Below are 16,203 nucleotides of genomic sequence, written 5' to 3'. Positions count from 1 at the left end.
CAGATGGGAAGGGTCTTTTAAAAGGATATTTGAAAGGAAAAGAGTGATTATTCATTGAGTATACACCATGTTCTATGAACTTCACAAAATAGTTTAAATGATAAACATTTCATTTAACTGGAAAAGAAATCAATAGCTTCATTTCTGTCACTGTGTATGATGGGTTAGGCTTTAAAATGTGAGCATTTTAAAAATTGACATAAGCTATACTGAGAACCTGCTTAAGGAGACAGGTCTGAATCAACACATATTTCAAACCCTCAGGGCGTATACTCCTTTTTTCTTTGTTCATGTTGTTCATGCTGTTACACCCAACACCCTGTACTTTATTACGTTTGGTAATAACCTGCATTTCCCAGGCAGTGAGCTATGCTAGCTTCTTTATTTGTAGTTTCTGTATAGTTTTGGTTTAACTCATCTACTGATACATTCATATGGAACTAAGCCACTCTGTGGCGAGCTGTTGGGAGCACCCAGGTCTGCTCAGTGACATTTCCAGAGCTAATGACAAGTGTTATATGTCACAAGCCACCCAGAACTCACAAGAAAAAAAGGTAAGATTACCAGACCGAAATCCCAAATACAGACTTTTCTGAATTCATAGCAAAGATCACATTTACACAATCTTGCTTATTCCAATCCTTCCAAAAACTCTAATGCTGTAGGATGCAAATTGTTACGGTGACAGAGAACAGAAGAGTACAGCCCCGTGCTCCTCAAAGTATCATTCAAGAGTTTCCTGCATGAGAAGCTTCTAGAATGCTTACCAAAAATGCCACACCTAGACCCTCAGAATCAAAATCTCAGAGGGGTGGAGGGGGCTTCCTGGGCGATTCTGATGCATGATAAAGTTTGAGCATCTCTGTTATATAAACAATATTCGTTAGAGTTCACTCAGTGAGCTGGGCTTCAGATGGCACCTGGCCTGCTGGCATAACAAGCAGGGGGCATCGTGAACACAGGTCAGGACGTTTTTCTAACATTCCTCAAGCCGAGCTGTTCCCTGTCATCACACTTCTATCCGGGTGCTGCAGGGAGACCACGACTACTAACAGCAGGTCCTGGTGGCGGGAGCAGTGACTTCCAGTTGGCAAGTCACAGACTCCTTCGTAGTGCAGATTTCCCTTCCAAAGTGTGCTTGGAGGCGTATGCACGTATGAACATACGCAGCACTGTGAAGCAGAGAAAAATAGTGTGGAAATAGAAGGCCTCATTTTAACTCCCAGCCCCAGTAGGTACCATTAGTTAGATTACTCCTTACTCCGCCCTGTCCTGATGCTCTTTCTATGTGATCTTGGGGAAATTGTTTAAATTTAAACCTTAGTTTCCCCACCAGAAAAACAAGGATTCATAATACTTCACTGATGTAAAAGGATACCACAATTCCTGAAATGCGGTAGGCACTCCACGAGGCTTGCTCAGCAATTTCTTACATAGACACGTGTTTGTGAGTAGTGTGTAAGTTATAAAGAGCTACACAGAAGGCTGCAGTGTTGTGTAGTCAGAATTAGCATGGACTCGAGACAAACCTGTGTTAGAATTTCAGTTCCATCACATGCTATCCATGTGACATTGGGCAAGTTACTTAATCTCTCTAAGCCTCACTTTAAAATGGGGACTCAGTGGTAACTGTTTCATGAGGCAGTTGTAAAAATCAAATAAGAGAATATATGTAAATCCCTTAGCACAGAGTCTGGTACATCGTGAGCACCCAACGAAAGTTCACTATTATTATGTTAACAGTGTAAGATGTTAATAGTGATAGTTGTATATTTTATAACCATTATCTTAATCGATCTCCATAATAACACTGTCGGACAGGCTGGTAGGTCTTGTTTTCCTCACTTTACAGATGAAGACACAGGATACAAGTCTAAGAGCTCTGGCCCTCATCACACAATGGCAGTCAGTGTATGAACCTAGGTCTTCTGACTCCAATCTGGTGACATCTGGTTCCCTGGTTCCTTTTCCTCAATAGCAGGACATTTGCTCAAATTATCTAGACATTTATTTAAGACACCTATTTTATTTTTACTATCTAAACCTACTTTAGCACTAGCAAAACAAATTTGTTTAGAGTTTATTTTCAGAAAAGTGTTTTTCATAAGGGTGGCAATCAGAAAATTCTTAAGACTAGATGGAGTAAGGAATTATCTCCCTAATTTGTTTTAAATACATCTAATTAGTATCTCCGTTGTCATAGATCCTGGGATTTTCTATTGAAGATATATTTATATTTATATTGAAGACTGCCTAGTAATCAAAGGCCCTCTATAAAACTACTTTTAGCAAGTTGTCGTGGCACTAGTGGTTCTCTCATAGAATTCTCTTTTGAATTCTGCCCCTCTTCTCCCATTCAGATGCCTCTAACCTGGCTCAGCACCTCATTGTCACCACCCATAACTAGCATAGAAGTTTCCTATTCAGTATTTGTACTCATAGAAATACTCTAAAAATTAAATCTTCTGTGTAACTCCCTGGCTTCCTAATCTTCATTGCTCAGTGTCTATTTGAAAAAAATCTTATTACCTTACCTGGCCGTTAAAACCCTCACAACCCAACTCCTTCTCCAGCCTTGTATTACCCCCTTACCACTGCAGCCAGGCTGAACATTCCAGGTTTCGCCTGCCGCTCCCTCTGTCTAGAATGTCTTCTCCCTCACCCCACCAGACCCTCCACCTGGAAAACGACTACTTATCCCAACTCTCAGCTCAGACAGAATCTTCTTTATACGGCCTTCCCACGGGGCCTTGTTACACGTGGTAAAATAAAATGCATCATGTTGCTTCTGAGTATAGTTGGCCCTGGAACAACTTAAATGCAGATTTTCTTTCAATAAATACTGTAAATGTATTTTCTCTTTCTTATGATTTTTCTTAATAACATTTTCGTTTCTCTAGCTTACTTAATTGTAAGAACACAGTATATAATACATATAACATACAAAATAAGTGTTAATTGCCTCTGTTATTGGTATGGCTTCATCAATAGTAGGCTATTAATAGTTAAGTTTGGAGAATTCAAAAGGTATAAACAGATTTTTTTATTGCATGGGGGGGGGGTCAGTATCCCTAACCCTTAGGCTGTTTAAGGGTCAACTGTATATAATAATTTCTTCCTCTTATGCGTGAGGACTTTCTTATATGGATTCAATCCTCTGTAGTTGGTTACTGTGCCTGGCACGCAGTAGAGGCTCAATACGTATATAATACATATGAGTGAACAATAAGAGCTAGTTTGAGCAGGGCCTGTGGCAATGGATCCTAAGTTTGGAGAAAGAGGCAGAGAGGTTGGAGAGTGGAGACAGGAAATATATCAACTTTGTTTTTGTTGGAGTTCTGCCTGGGGCTAATGTTTGGTGAAGATACTCCCTCAAGCTTCACTTACGTCTTGAAGTCTGGCCATCTGTTTGCCATTCCCACCCAGGTAGGTTTGATCTACAAATGTCTGTTGAGATCCCCCTGAACCAGATGATCACCAAAGTCAATAGAAAACAATTTTTCAAAAGTTAACACTGAGGATAATGTTACCATATTTAGCAAACAAAAATGTAAGATGCCCAACTAATTTGAATTCCAGCTTAGCAATGAATACATTTTAGTGTAAGTACATCTTATACTTACATTTGTATTTCATCCAGCAACTCTAAAATAGGGCCATCAATTAAGTTGGATGATGATGAGTATTTTATTGAATTTATTAATGTCCCACTTTTCTTCAAAAAAGATTTATGCCAGCTTAAAGTAAAAGACAAGATAACTTAGCATATTAGAACTAGAAAACTAGGAACAAGTAAAATCTATAATTAATATAATTGAGCTTTAAATTGTGCCTTAAGCTTTCTGAAACAGTGCAACAAGTCATGATAAATTGCAAGTGTCTTGAGATTTAAAAGACCATTCCTTAGAGTGGAAAAAAAAGTATTATTATCATAAAGTAGAAATGTAGTATAATAAACTACTTCTAGGAAGAGAGTTTGGATTCAAGCCCTTAAGCAACTCACAATAGCTTTCTGAACTTCAGAGTTCATCTAAAAATGGGGTTACTATTTTCTGTTCCAGTTATCTACCTATGGCTGGGTAACAAATTACCTTATAACTTAAGTGACTTAAAACAACCACTGTTTTATTGTAGCTCATGGTTCTGTGGATCAGGAAAGTGGGCAGGTGTTAGCTGGCTAACGTGTCTGCTCCATGCAGGGTTGCCTGGGGTCACTCAGTGGTATTGTTTGAGTACGAGCTCTTCTGAAAGTCCAAGGTGGCTTCACTCACATATCTGTGCCTTTGCAGAACTGTGTGGAAGGCCAGGCTCAGCTGGGACTGTGGCCTGAGGGACCCACATGTGGTCCCTTCAGCATGATAGTCTCAAAGTAGTTGTACTTTTAACATGGCAGCTCAGGGCTCTCAGAGAGATTGTTCTAAGAGACAAGAAGTAGAAACTGGCAGTCTCTTAAGGCCTGGCCCAGAAATGGGTACCGTGCTACCTCTTTCATATTCTACTAGTTAAAACAGAGACATCACAGGGCCAACCCAGATTCACGAAGAGGGGACACTCTCAATAGATGGAATATTGAAAAAACTGGCCATCTTCCACTCTGACTCTTTACCAGGTTCCTGGGAAGATAGAATGAGATGATTATGCACAAGGCCAGATAACAAAAATGGCCTAGGGTGCTGGTCCTATCTAAATCTCCCTTAGCTATAGCCCCTACCTAATCCCTGTGGCAGACAATCTTTTAAACCAGGGAAAAGGTATAAGTGTTCTATGTAAATCAGATGACTGGGATCCTCATAGGTGCTCCTTGGAAACACACAAGAACCCTGAATGTTAAGAGCAGCTGCTAGATCAGATACTGGTTTCCAGCTGTTTCTAGGGCACTGAACCCTGCCTTACACCGCTGGACCAGAACAATCACCTTGGTTTTCTCAGTAAGTGACCCACATTCCTAATTTATAGTCATAGTTCCCATGTATGAAAAGACTTTCAGTATTTTAGGGAGATGGAATACTGTAATTTAAAAAGAAATTTAAAAGTAGCTGGTTCATGAGAGAAAAGGATCATTTTCTTTAAAAAAAATTCTAATCATTCTAATGATTTTGTGTTTTGTTCATTAACAAAATAAAACCTCCCTTTAAAACTTCACTCCCCATAATGAGTTGCTAGCCTAAGGAATATGCATTCAGGATGAATCCCTACCCTAATGTTTTTCCTGCAATGCTGGCCATGCCATTCCCAACTCTATTCAGCAGCAGCACCAAGATTTGAGAACCAAAGTTCCTCCCATTGCTCTTCTGCCCCCAAATAGTTCTTCTATTATCACCTTGGGGTTATTAATCACTTCCTTGAGCTGAAGAGGTGCTTTCAAATGCCATTTGAAATCTTTGTTCAAATGGCATTTAGCACCTGCTGAATTTTAATAACCCACAGGACTTCAGTGCTGGCAAGGACTTCACTGTCTTCATCTTTGCCTTAGCCAAGGAAACCAAAGCCCCAGTAGGTGAAGTGGCCTGCATATAAGCTCACAGAGCTTTGAGCAGTAAGGGCAGAACATGATTATAACAACTTCAATATAATAATATTTAATAGGCCACAATGCTCTTATGTTTATTTTATGCCGTTTGATCTTAAAAACCTCTTCTAAGGAAACTCTTGAAGCCGAAGCACTTGAAGATTAGTCATGGTTTCTTTCCACTCCACACCTGCCCAATATCTGGGCCCCAAGAGAATAGAACTTGGGACAGGTAAGCTTTGCTTTGCAGGATCAGGTGGAAGAAGGGGGAGGGTAAACCGCGCAGGCTGGTTTAGGCTGGATCGGTATAACCTGAGGAAGGAGACCCCAAAGGCAAACACCCCTTCCCAGGTCTCCTTAGGGGTTCATGTAAATAGCTTCTTCCTTTTCCATGAATCCTCTTAAAGGCCTTACAGGATGCCTGGCCTCACATGGTTGGATCTGCAGAAGGTCTTGCCAGAACACAGACTGCTTAGCCTTTTCTCTTTTTCTTTAACTGCTTTTGCTGCACTGTCAATAAATTCCCAAGTGTTTGAACTAAGCAATGATGGGAATAATTTCCATTTCTGCTTCTCTCAGCATGAAAGAAGGCAATCTCTTTCCAATCCAAGGAACTTTGTTAGCAGATGTTAGGAAGCATCAGGAACCACCCAGTTTCTCGGCTCCTTTTTACTTATTTAAAAAGAAAAGAAAACACAACATATGATTTCTGTTTGTTTCTTTGTAGCAGAATTTTCCCCAAGCTTCTGAAATGTTATTTCTAGACTTGTTCTGTCAATATCTGAAGAACACTGCACAGCAGTGAGATAGCTTTCAGATGCATGGGGAGAAAATATGCAGCATACAGACCTTTAAGGAACACTGCTGCAGCCATAGAGCTGAGAATGTGGCTCATATCCTTTGTCAGCGTCAAGAGACTCCAAATGATGGGTCTTTTATCAACAAAGCCAGTAGTTGCATTTCTAAATTAAAGATACTGGGGCTTTTGTGTATCTGAGTTTAGATAGTTAGATTAGGTAGGTAGATGATAGGTAGGTAGGTAGGTAGGTAGGTAGATAGATGATTGATAGATAGAGATAGATGATGATAGATGATAGATAGATAGATGATAGATATAGATAGATAGATAGATAGATAGATAGATAGATAGATAGATAGATAGATAGATAGATGATAGATAGATGATAGATGATAGATAGATGGATGATAGATAGATAGATAGATAGATAGATAGATAGATAGATAGATAGATGATAGATAGATAGATAGATAGATAGATAGATAGATAGATAGATAGATGATAGATAGATAGATGATAGATAGATAGATAGATATAGATAGATAGATAGATATGATAGATGATAGATAGATAGATAGATAGATAGATAGATAGATAGATAGATAGATAGATAGATAGATGACAGATAGATAGATAGATAGATAGATAGATAGATAGATAGATAGATAGATAGATAGACTAGATAGATAGATTAGTAGAGTGGGGAGAAAATAGATCTAGTAATAGGAGTGTTAGAGATAAAGAGATTAGGAAGGGAGGGAGAGAAAATGAAGAGAGATTGATTTAGATATTTATTAAAATCACTAAACCCTATCAAGTGTCTTATGAAAAACCAGTTATAAGACAGCATGGCTGAGGCTAAATACTGGTCCAAGTATAGTGAGAAGATAAGGAAATAATGGTCCCACTGATCCCAAATGTGTCTTGGTGCTAGAGACATAAACGACACAAGACTGGCACAGACAGTAACGGTAATCCCAAGAGATGTTATTGTATTAGAAATTTCAGATGCTCTCAGAAAGACTCTTTTCAAAATTAAAATATTTAATGTTTTTATTATAAAGTTATTTTATAATTTTGATTTCAAATATAAAATATAAAAAAAGTAAACTAAGTTCCCGTCTACCTCTACCCACCTCTCTCCCCACCCTGCAACACGCACACTTCCTATAATCCCAATCCCTAAAGCTAGTCACTGTTAACAGTTATATATATTTTTAATTTATCTTTATTGTTGAAAGTATTACAGATGTTCCCTTTTTTCCCCCCTCATTGACCCTCTCCACCCACTCCCACCCCCTTCCCAGGTGTTCCCCACACTATTATCTGTCCATGGGCTATGCATGTATGCATATAAATTCATTGGTTAATCTCTTCCCATCCCTCCCCCTTCCCTCTGAAATATGTCAGTCTGTTGCATGCTTCAATGTCTCTGGATCTTTTTGTTCATCAGTTTATTTTGTTCATTAGATTCCACATACTGTTAACAGTTTTAATGTATCCTTCTGGACGTCTGTGCACAAATATATATTTTAAATTAATGTGTCATATTTTACAGAATGTTCTATAATATGCTTTTCAAATCACCAGTGTATTAGAGCTATCTCTCCACTTCAGCACATCTCCTTTTGTAATGATTACATAAAATTCATTTCCCAAAGTCCACTTTAACCAAGATCCTACTGATTTAGATGGTTTCCAAATGTGGGTGTGTGTTTTTTTAATTTCAAAGAGTGCTGCAGTGTGCACATCCCTGAATTTATATCATGATACACTTTAATTAGTATATCTTTATAGCAAATTTCTTGCAATGGCATTTTGGACAAAATAGTTGCACATTTTGTAATGTGATACATTTTTCTAGATTGTCTTCAAATAGATTGTAACATCGCCCACTCCACTAGGAAGGTACAAATATTCCTGGGAAGACTTTTGTGCAGCCATGGCTGCTTCATGGAAGAGAAGATTGTGTCTTCCATTCAGTGACTATTGAGAAAGTGATGATTTCTTCAGAAGCCAAAGAACCAATGGGTAAGGCACCATGGGACTCAAAGCCTGATTCAAAGCCCAACAGTGGCTGGACAGCCTTCTTTAAATCCGGTGCCATGTAAGACATTTGATTGTTTGAAAAGCGTATGTCTCCACATTTTCACTGAAGACTATACAAGCTCCCCAGAACTGCTGGCTGGGATTTGAGTTCTTTTTACCTACCATACAGAACGCACCCAGAGAACCATATAATAGATAAAGCACAGGGCGGCAGCTGTGGTGCAGGGAGCTGACACCAGCTGTGCCACCAAGTAGCACGTGAAGTACACAGTAGGGAAATCGATCCGTCGAGACAAACCACAGATCAGACTAGCCATGGCTACCTAAAGCCGGGCAAGCATAACAGGTGTAGCCACCGGATGTGGCTGGGTGGGTATGAGGCAGAAGTACTGATTTGTATCAGCAAAAGTCAAAATTGGGTGAGAAAACGAAAAGAACACACCTCAAAGCAAGCAGAGCAAGAGGCCAAGTAGGGAAATTATTTCACCGAGAAGGGCCCAGGCTCTGAATACTGCCCTAGATAAATATACCTTAGACTTAGCTGAAGGTCTTCTGAATTGTAATCTATTCTAAAAGACAGAAACACACAGATCATGCAAATATACTTGTATGCATGTGTATAACTGTCAATTGTTTTTTATGCTGTGAATTTTCTTTTTCTAAAAGTCTGAGAGATTCCAAAGCTCGAGCTATAATCCCACTTACCAAATTTAATTAGTCCTCTTAGGAGTACTCGTTGGTGTAAAATGAGCCTCATCAATTCATTACAACAGAGAATGTATGAAATTTCCCACCCACCCCACCTCCCCTCACCTCATCTCACCTCACCTCACCTCACCTCAGAAGCTTTTGTTCTTCGCATGGGGTAGGAGAATCTCATCTTTAACACTGGTCTAGGCCTCCCCACGCCACCCTGGTTTTCAGGAAGGTCCAATAGGCTGGTCAGGTAGTTCTTAACACTCCTTTTCCTGAAGCTCTCGAGCCCTGGATTTCCAGCACTTTTGAGCTGGGCAAAGAGGGTTGGCCGGGCCAGAAGCCTTGATCAAGTTAGTCTCTTAACTTCTCTAGGCCTCAGGTTCTTCACCTATAAAAGCAAGTGCCTGATCTACCTTTCTTAATTTAGTTAATACCACATATGCCTGAAATTAACTTTGCATTAGAGGGCTTTAAAGACTCCTTTTATTTTGAATGCCCAGTTCCTTATTTTGCTAAATGGATAAAACCCATAAATTCTTTTCTTGATTAGCATTGACATGTTTCTTGCATACTTACTCACTAAAAATTGACTACATCACTTCAGAAAAATCGAGACATACTATTAATGAAAAGATAGACTTTATCCATTTAATAAGCATTTAGTAAGCATTCAACAGTGTGCCAGGCACTGTGCTCAGCCCTGAGGAATTAGCTCTGCCTGCAAGGACCTCTCAGCCTAATGGAGGAGGCAGACTTGTAAATAAATAATTACAGTCTTGTGAGATATCCCTGATGACATAGGTATACAACCAGTGCGCAGTCGCAAACAAGGCATGCAGGAGTAAAGGAAAACTTCCGAGAGGAGCTGACACTTGAGCAAAGGCCTGAAAGGAATGCAGATTCCCTGCCAGGTGCAGGAGAGGAAGGAGGCAAGGGAGCTGCAAGCGGAGGGAGCCACACGCACCAGCGCACGGAGGTGGGGCCCAGGGCGGCCTATTCTGGGGACAGCCACCAGTCACGTAATGCTGGATTATCCTTGGGGATTTGTGGGAATATGGTGAAGAGCTATGCTTGTCCTGAAAATAGTTTGGGTCTTATCCTCTTGTTAATGGAGAAAGTTGGAGAATTTTTAAGATGTAATTTTGCATTTATTTTTTTAATGTTGACTCTCATTACATTATAGAGAATCGATTAGAATAAAGAGAAGGGGGAGGCTGAAAATTTAGGAAGCTCTAATAAGTCCAGGAGGGACATGAGTCTAATAAAAGTTGAATAATATACAATATTCTAGTGATTCTAGTGATTTAGTCTTTAAGAAATTTAAACAAAAAATAGTCTCTGCCATCCAGCTACAAAATGCCATAACCTTTAATAAATACCAAGTTTATTTTTTTTTTTTAAAGTTATAATTTTAGGGCCCTACCTGGTTAGCTCAGTTGGTTGGAGCATTGTCTCAATATGCCAAGGTTGTGGGTTTGATCCCTAGTCAGGGCACATACGAGAATCAACCAACGAATGCGTAAGTGGAACGACAAATCGATGTTTCTCTCTTTCTTTCTCTCCTTTCCTCTCTCTCCCTAAAATCAACTTTTTAAATAAATAAAAATAAAAGTTATAATTTTATAAGCATTTACCCACAGGCATTATGTATCACATCAAAATCTTATTTCTTCTTTCAAATATAGCCTTAAGGTTTCGTTTTTCCCATTGTGCTGTAACAGTAGGTAAGTGGGAACAGGATAATCTAAGGAAAGAGAATGATCTAAACTAGGATTAGAAACCATGCATTTACCTTGGAAACTAATTCCCGATTCCTTGTAGATTATATCAGCTCTGTAATGATTTTAATGTTGCTTATCTCTCTCTCTAACATGAAGTCTTTGAAAATCAAATCCCCTCATTTGTGAGTAGCAAAATCAGGCCATTTCCATTGATATAAGGTAAGCCTATGATTCTATCACATTTCTCAAGTGCCTTTGCAAAAAGAAAAGAAAAAAAATCAGATATCAGCATGAACTGAGCTGTATCATCACTAGTGTACTTTGGGTTAATTACACTCCCAGATTTCTTTATTCAGTCACAATTGAATTATTTGTTTCACATCAGTAAAAGGAAATCACGAATAAGGCTCTTGACTTCATTGGTCCTCACATACTTCACTTGAAAAAGGAGGGAGTTGGGCCACAAAAGCTATAAGCTTTTTTATGCCTACATCTAATAAGGAGTAAAAAAGCACAGAGATAATTAAACAAGGGAAAACTTTATGAATTAAGAAAATTTTGTGTCATAAAAGAGTCCCTAGCAAGGAAATGTATTCAATTATATGATCAATAAAAGCTTCATAAAGATGATAGAATTTGAGACTGAACTTGAAGAATAAATGAGCCCTCATTCCAAGGGCATAAGGAGAAGGGAGAGTAATACAAAAGTAAAGTTACTACAAACCTTAGGGAATACATAGAACAGAAAAAAAGGCAGGAGCCAGTTTGTGGAAGGTCATTGTATTAAGTATCATTTTGGTTGCAAGTGACAGAAAATCCAACTCAGAAAAGAGAATGTCCTATCTGAAGTCATTCAAAGGTCATAGGTAGGTTAACTGTCAGTGTGGTTTATTTAATGCCTCAAATTTTGTCCCCAGGAGCCTGCCTAGACTCTTCCTCTCCCAGGTTGATTTCCTTTTCAGGTTTGCAATGATAGACGCTGACAGCTTCACGTTTACATCATTAGAACACCTGGTCCAGAGGAAGAATTCATCTGCTCCCAAACAGCCCTGGAGCTGACTCCATTTGCCCCGGTTGACTGACTTGGGTGACATGCCCATCCCCAACTGTGACTAATGGGGATTGGATGTCCTGGTTGGCTCAGCCTTTATCATATGTTCCACCCTCAAAGCCTGGTAGTAAAATATTTCCCACCACACAAATGGGCCAGAGTGGGGGAAATGTGGTTCCTCACAGCGAAGAGACAGTTCTTCCTGCCCCTAGAAGATATGGCTCTCGATGGCAAACTATGTTCCATGACTCTGAAGAAAAGCTCAAGTGTTCAGATAGTAGCAGGCAGTGGGAAGCCAACACGGTTTTGAACTGGCAGTAATATGATCAGTGCAGGCCTTTATGAGATTCACCCGGCGGCCACGCACCTGATAGGCGGGAGTGGGAGATGGGCGGGGGTCATAAAGCAGCCTGGAGACTGGTGAGAGGTTCGGGAGTCTGTACGAGGACGGCGGTGGTGAGAGTAGGATGCAGGAGTCAAAAACAATAGACATTTCTGTCTGGAAATGTTTTCTCACCAAGACTAAGAAATTCTAGGAAGTACATTTAATATTAAAAGCAATATTGGCCCTGCCGGGCGTGGCTCAGCGGTTGAGCGTTGACCTAGGATCCAGGCGATCAGGGTTCAATTCCCGGTCAGGGCACATGCCCGGGCTGCGGGCTGCAGCCGATCGATGACTCTCATCATTGATGTTTCTCTCTCTCTCTCTCCCGCTCCTTTCCTCTCTCTGAAATCAAAAAAGACATATTTAAAAGCAATGTTGGGCTCTCAGCTGGTGGCTTGGTTGGCTGGAGCGTCATTCTGTACACCAAAAGGTTTGCAGGTTCAGTTCCTGGTCGGGGCACATACCTAAGTGTGGGCTTGATCCCTGTAGGGAAGGCAACAGATCTCTCTCTCTCTCTCTCTCTCTTTTCTCCTTCATTCCCTTCCTCCCTCCTTCCAATCAATAATAGTAAAAAAACCCATGCCCTTGGGTTAGGATTAAAAATTATTTTGAAAACAATATTGGATTGCTGAAAGAACATTGTCATAAAGAAAAAAATCAAATGTAAATTACTTTTAGTCTAATTTCTTAAATTGACTTAATAGGAGGCTCAGTCTGAAGCATCCAGTTCGTTTGTTCATTCGCAAGGTTGTTGCTACTGTCTCCTAGTCACCAGGGTTTGTTATCCCCCTGCCAGCCTGGGGTCTGTTTCTGAAATTCTTTCCCTCTCCACTGCCCTGAGCACCAGCTAATCCTATTCAGTGTGTTGAAGAGGGCAAGTGAGCAAACCTTAACAACACATTCCTTCCTCTGATGGAACGGTAAAAACCAGTTTGTCATTTTAATTTAGGTCTACAGTTGTGTTGACTTTACCCTCTCCCACACCGTCTTTGAGCAGCAGGGTTTGAACTGCACAGATTATAAAAGAATGGTTGAATCACCAACAGGCTATTACCCCTGATAATAAGTCCACAGCATACTGACATCATCACTATTACTCAGCTTTTTAAAACACTTAATAAATACTGAATTTTCAATACCTATTTAATATGCTGGAGAATTCACTTACTAATAAACAAAATTTCATTTTGTCAATACAAAATATATTCTGCTACCACTAAACTCTGTTTTTTTAAAAAAAAAAATAGTTTATTGGTTTTTAGAGAGAGAGGAAGAAGAGAGAAACATTGACGTGTGAGCACAACATTGATCCACACTAGGATGGCGGTGGTAAGAGTAGGATGGCGCCCCCTACCAGGGATTGAGCCCACAACCTGGCAATGTGCCCCAACCAGGAATCCATCCAGCAACGGTTCACTGGGCGATGCCCAACCAACTGAGCCACATCAGCCAGGGCTACCGCTTGACTCTTTAATTTTATTATAGTGATTAAAATTGCAAGTGAATTAGCACATTTCTTGCTGTAAGAAAGCTGGGTGTGCTATGATCTTATGTCAAGTCTTCTGGCCACTCAGAATACAGTTAGATTATCTTGTAAATGGAGGGGGATATGCTCTTGGTACTGATGTTGCTCAGGTGTTATCATTGCAAAAGGCAAGAGCTAGTTTTGCCACATATTTACATGAATATATAAATAAAATATAAATATATCACATAAATAAACCTTCCAGGCCACAGTACAGCTCAAATTTTATGGTGCATACAGAGCACTTGAGGATCTTGTTAAAATGCAGAATCTGATTCAGTAGGTCAGGAACGGGGCCCAAGAGTCTGCATCTCTAACAAGCTCCAGGAGACTTTGACACTACTGCTCAGCAGACACACTTTGAGTAACAGGGTCTCTGAATTTAAAATGAGAAATCTTTTCTGAACCTAAGATGTGGTATTAAATCATGCTCTTTTAGGTTGAAAAACAACAATGTAAAAAAGAATGAAGTATAGATTATCTTTATTTTCCTCAGAAACAATGCATGCCTTAGTAATATGACTTATTTGGGGTTTGGCTGGGCAATCATGGCCCAGCCACTTATAAGGCAGACTGTTGCTGATGTATACCTGTGGCAGGTCTGGTTAGAAAAGACTCATCAGTAACTGTTCCACAGTGTATATGGAGACATTTTTATTTTGCTTTGTATGATAAATGTAATTGTTTGAGTTTGACACATACTACAAATTCATCGTCAAAGTTGTCTTTCCGTGATTCTAATTGTTAATATGAAAACTAGAAGATCCTGTGAAAGGTCAGTATATGTAAAGGATATAGATGTTTGGCAGACATTTCCATTTTTGTGAAAATATTCCTGGTATCAGAGAAGCCGGCATATAGCTGTTGCCACTTGCTTTAGTTCCAAAAGAACCACACCTTTTCCAGACTGCTGCATCTCTGGTTTGTTTGTTTTGTCTTATGTCAATTGACCTTAATGATTCGGGTTAGAGGAAGCACTGGGGGCAGAGATTATACAGAGTGGTACTTTCTCATCATTATTGTAGTCATAAGATAAAGTTATGCACATTTTCTTCTTTCAAGATCTCTTAAAAACAATTTGCAAAAAGCTTTCTATAGATATAATTACATTATGATTCAGCTTTTTGTCATTTCTATCACAGAAGTCTTAGTGTTCACCAGAATACAGTTCACACCTGTTTTATCCTATCAATTTTCTATGGTGTATATACTTGCACATGAAAAGGATTTTTGCAACAAAACACCAGATTACTTGAGCTAAAATGCCAGATTTGAATGACAACTTTTGGCCTAGCTAAATGACATATGTAAATTGCTAGATGGTTCTAGAAATCAAAAGTATCTCAAGATACTGACACTTGAATTGGTAATCCGCCAAGTGTCTTTGATCACAAAGCTCATATTTATAGGCTTTGAAGGAAATATTTGTACCATAGAATGAATTAAAATTCACACTACTGGGGGAAATGTTTGACTAGAAGAGGTTGGATGTGAACTCTTAGGGAAAATGGGGAAATTGTGTAATCACTGTAGAGGTTTTAGGGGGATTTTGTTTGTTTTGGGTTTTTTGTTTTGTTTTGTTTTTGTTTTTGAGAAGTCTAGACAGATTTGTCTTTCTGGGATGGTAAAATGTGTTCCTGTCAGATAGCTGGACTCTGGGTTCCACAGAGATAGAGACCATGTCTGTCTTATCCATCGGTGCATTTCAGCACTTGAGACAGCACTCCCACAGGCTAAGTTCTTCAATGAATGAATGAATGAATGAATGAATGAATGAATGAATGAATGAAGGGATCCCTTCACAAATGCATTGCATTCCTGAGATTTTGTGAATGTAGGAAGTAACTAAATGAGTTACTTAGGTTTAACAAAAGGATATGAGTTCTATCTTCAACTAGACAGTTGCCATGCTGGTTCAAGTACTTCTATGGTTGGTAGCTCCTTGAATCTGCCATTAAATAATAATAAGCAACTGGGTGCTGTAATGGGCTGGAAATCTTTGGCCCCGCTATTAGTTCACAGATTCCTAACACTTTCAAATCAAATACTAGAATATCCCCCAAGGTTTTTATAGCAACATGCTAGCATTTATAATAAACAACCTCCCCCCCACCTTAAATTTGCACAGCTTGAGGTTTCAGAAAATCACCATCACTTATCTTTCCTGGACTGGAAAAAAGTTTTCTGTTTGCATACTTATATGTGGCGGTTTATTTACAGCTTCCTTTGCATGCATTCGTTCCTCGGCAGCCCTGTGCTGTAGGCTGGAGAGAGATTTGCCTTACTTCAAAAGTGAGGAAATAATTTGTACACTTGCCCAAGAAAGCAATGATGAAGTGAGATGGAACACACTTTTTACCTGCTGACTCCTATTCCAGTGCTCTGTCCTATAAAAAACAAAAACTGGATGATACTTCACAGTTTACAGTGCTTCTTAACATATTTTAATTGTCAGGATAAAATAATGA

Source organism: Miniopterus schreibersii, assembly GCF_964146895.1.
Source record: "Miniopterus schreibersii genome assembly, chromosome: 5".
Taxonomy (NCBI): Eukaryota; Metazoa; Chordata; class Mammalia; order Chiroptera; family Miniopteridae; genus Miniopterus; species Miniopterus schreibersii.
Note: the sequence above shows the minus strand (reverse complement) of the source record.